We start from the raw sequence: 4,777 nt of genomic DNA, 5'->3' as shown, positions 1-4,777 counted from the left end.
CGCTTGTCTTTTTGATGATAGCCATTCTAACAGGTGTGAGTTGATATGTCATTGTGGTTTTGATTTACATTTCCCTGATGATTAATGATGCTGAGCACTTTTTCATGCACCTGTTAACCATTTGAATATCTTCTTTGGAAGAATCTGATCAGGTTCTTTGCCCACGTTTTAATTGAATTATTCATTTTTCTGTTACTGAGTTGTACATATTATTATTATATCACTACATTGTACATATTAATATTATATGTCAGCTATATCTTAATAAAGCTGGAGAAAATAAATCTATATAAATAAATAAATGTAAATCTACACATGGTTCATTTCTTTTGCTGCAAGGTGGGGATTAAGTTGTTTTATTAAAACATTATCTTTTCATGGGATTTCCATATATCTCATTATATTTGGAACATGGTTTAAGATTATTTCTGTACCCTTTTTCCTTTCACAATTTTGAGAGATTGTGCCATTAAATTTTATCTCATAAAAAAAATAAGAAAGTTGCTTATTAACTATATGGCACACATTTCTCAGTGTCTCAATTATTTAACACTTAATATACTGAAACACTTTAGAAATTCCATAGTAGATTTGCCTTCTATAAACTTAACAGCAATACTTAAATGTGTCACCCTGGTTGCTGGTATTCTATGATATCAAATTTTAAGACCCAAGAAAACTGTGTATTAAATATTATTATTTCAGTGGTCCATGCCTCAAGCAATTTAAAGTAATGATAACTTTTCTTTCAAAAGTATAATTTTTCTGAACTTATGATTCTCAGCTTAAATTAGTTTCTGTAAATTTTTTTTTTCTTTCTCCTCTGAAGAACCCACAATACTTCTACTTTCCGTACTAACATTACAACCTACTTCCCCAACCAGGTTATCTTTCCTTTTCTGGTACAGTTTAAAAATCAGAAATCTTCTATTTCCCTGAAAAATAATATAATAATGTCAGAAGGCTAAGGAATAGCCTGATATATTTTCTAACTCCTTGATTTTCTCATTATAATGAGAGTCCATTTTTTGCTGGTTGACCACTGTCAGCTTTTAAGTCTCAACCCTTCCTCTTTCTCTCTGTTCCACATCTGAGCAAGCACATAAAAAAGCCTGGGTGCTCCCTCCTATGATTCCAACAGAGAATTCAAGCCATCAAAGACCCTGCCTGTATATGGGAACTCTCAGCCTGGCACTAACACCTAAAGACAATAAAATACCCAAGCCAGTCTCATTTTCTTGTTCTTTCATACTATTTTACAACCAATTTGGGAGGCATGTCCTGCTCTTCCTAGAATGCCTCATTGTGTAAGTAATAAAACTTTTAATCTCTTCCAGGTGTATGTGTGGCCTCTTCAGTATTGTTATCTGAACCAAATTTGAGGTAGAAGCTCATCCAGTGACCAGAGTGGCTTCAGTGTTAATGTCCCATCCTGCCTCCATTCTCTTTCCTAAATTAGTATCCATCTTGAAAGAGAAGAACAGCCCTGATTTTAAGGGGAAGGAATTTTTAAGGGGAAGGAATTAGAACAGGCAGAAAGAAATGAGAGAAAAAGATAAGTCCATGGTATACTAGATTCTTATAGGTAGGCAGGAAGGGGGAATTCTTAGGGTCTTGGATATTTATAAATAATATTTTTATAACAAATAAAAATATATCTTGCTTAAAGATAGAATCAGTTACTAGAGGATGCCAAATCAGTAGCAAGGTTTGCAATGGTTGCTTAAAGGTAGATAGCCAGCACTCAGTCTAGAAAGCAACTACAGTGTGGCTTGGTGATAACTACACTTTAGCTGAAGGAGGAAAAGACAAATCTTCTCAATGGGCACACATAAGGGATGTGTCTTCATGGCACCATAAGAACGAGATAACAAGAATGATAGATTATGGATTTTTATAGGTTTTGGACCATACACAATGGACTGGCAATGCTGTCTGGAAAACGGATCTTAAATGACTGGAAGATAAAGGAAATCCTACTATGGGACACTATATTATGGAAAACTTTGTGAACTTCGGGAGGAGGAGTGAATAAAGTTAGGACATACACATACACATCAAAAAACATTCATCCAAATTCTGAAGATGACTGGGGTCAACTAGAAAATGTCCTTATTTGTTCTTTGGCAGTGGCCACTTAGGTACATGGGATGAGTAGCCATCACCATGGAGACATTTACACGATGCAACAACAAGCAGGAAAAACAAAAACAAGAACCAAAACAATAAAAACAAACAAAAAACATACCCCATTATCTCTGTCAGAAGTTTAAATTGTAACTAATATTTTTTTTTTTCTATAGTCAACAAGAAAATTAGAGAAAAAAGGCAGCCATGGGTGTCTACCAGGATAGTCTGGGCCACCCCATACCTTGTTTGTAGATTACATGGGCCTATTAACCATGTTTCCATGTGTTTATGGGTGGATCTTAACTGAGATAGATAATCATTCTGGTTTTGTATATGTATATCCAGCATCCGAAGCAAACATCATTAACACAAATAGAAATCTAGAACAGAAAGCATTTTATGTTGAATCTTCTACTTTTATAACCTATGATCAAGTAACCCATTTATGATGCAGGTATATTGCACCAGTGGGCTAAGAAGCATCATTTACCATGGATTTATATACCTTACCACTGCAAAGTGGTGATATTTGTAGTGTACTGATTGAATATTGGAATGGGCAAACTCCACATACTAAACTGAGGGAGAGGAGTGCTGATAAAAAACTGAAGGGATATCTTGGTTTGTATGTTTGAATATTCATTCATTCATGTGGTAAATCCTAATACATGTGGTAGTAAAAGGTGACCAGCTTTGGATGAATTGTTGAGATACTGTAAGGAAAGTAGAGCAAAAAGTATGGGTAATGACACCGAAACTTTCATAAATGTATTCCCTAATTTTTTCTTGTATTGTGCCTGATCCTGTGGTGACAGGACTTGGATTGCATTTATGATTTAGAGAGAAAAGATCAATTGATACCATGACACCATGACTACATCTCTAAATAATATATTGAATTCTTGAGGGAGTGATAGGATGGGCTATTTCTTTTTCTCAGTTTTATAAACTGAGTTAGAAGTGTCTGCTTCTGTCCCTCTATGCTGACCAGTGAATGATTATAATATAACCTTATATTCATTCAATTATGACTGGCAATGGATGAAGTGGTAGCATTGGGCAGTCTCATACTGCTGTTGGATCAATGGGTAAATCTTCTGACCGAACCTGATGGTCTTGCCCTTATGTGGAAGGTCTGGATTAAAATTATTGACACATGGAAAGGAGAAGTAATTGCAGATGGGAAGAGAGTTAGTAAATTAATAATGCAAAAATGAAAATCTAATATATATTAGTAACTCACGAGAGTTTGAGAGCAAAAGAATAATATTAATCTTAGTTATATATTGCAGATACCTTTTATAAAGTAAATGTGACAACTGTGGCCTCCTGAATACAAACAAAAGACTTTGTTCAACAGTATGGTTGGTGGTTAAACCAACATTGGTCAACACTCTAAAATAACCATAGGTTATTTTATTAACTAATTAATTTATTAACTAATTAACATAGGTCTAGGTTTCTTAGAACAAGCTGAAATTGCCTTTTAATAAGAAGAACCATACTTACTTATTAGCCTGTACTGGCCACTTAGAAGATATGTTATTTTGGGAGGAAGGAAAAAAAATGATGAGTACCTTGGACATATAATATATAATACAGCATTAAAATGCATAAGACAAACTCAACAGATATTTAGACAGAAAACTAGGAAACAAATATGGGAAAGATAGCACACATTGATCTAAGAGGGTCTGTTAAGCATGCTTCTCAGAAGCAAGGAAAGGTGTTGTAAGGACAATGACCTGGGAATTTGGCAAAGGAAGCATAATAAACTTGTGGGTGAATAATGATCCCATACCTTGAGGAAATTCATAAATGTATAATGTAATTTTCACAGGTGCTTTCTAAATGTCAAGGTCCAATATATAAACAAAAATACTAAATGCACCCAATAGTGCTGTTACAAGGAACTGGTGATCTATTAAAATGGACTCAAATTATACCAATAGAAGGAAGGCAAAAATTACTTAAAGATAAGGGTCATTGGGAACGCTTACTCGTACAATTTTGTAGTGTGATACATTGCTTGGTTGGGAGAATAATGGTTCCCTAATCCTTGGAACCTGTGAATAGGTTACCTTACATGAAAAAAAAAAAGATATTTGGCATATATGAATAGGAGGACAGACTTTGAGATGGTGGCACTATCTTGGATTATCTGGGTGGAACCAATCTAAGTACGTAAGTCTATAAGAGCAGAAAACTATTTCTGGCTAGGTCAGAGTGAGATACGACTGAAGAAGGAGGAGAAATATAAAGCAAGAGAGGGACACATCCTGTCACTGCTGACTCTCAAGCTGGAAGGAAAGGACAAGGAGCCAAGGAATATGGGTGGCTCAAGAAATGGGAATGGCCATCAGCTAATAGCCAGCAAAAAACACCCCACAGGATCTCAGTCCTACAACCACAGGGAGCTGAATTCTACCAATAAATCAAATGAGCAAAGAAAGGGACTGTTACATAGAGCTTCCAGAAAGGAATACAGCGCTCCCAACAACTCAGTGGTAGCTCAGGGAGATTTGTATCAGACTTTTGGAACCACAGAATTTTAAGATAGTAAGTTTATATTGTTTTAAGCTACTAAGTGTGTGGTAATTTTTACTCAGAAATGTAAAACAAATACAAGATCTGGCTACATCCACAA

The sequence above is a fragment of the Neomonachus schauinslandi genome, chromosome 4 (assembly GCF_002201575.2).
Source record: "Neomonachus schauinslandi chromosome 4, ASM220157v2, whole genome shotgun sequence".
In the NCBI taxonomy this organism is placed as follows: Eukaryota; Metazoa; Chordata; class Mammalia; order Carnivora; family Phocidae; genus Neomonachus; species Neomonachus schauinslandi.
This window is presented reverse-complemented; position numbering follows the sequence as displayed.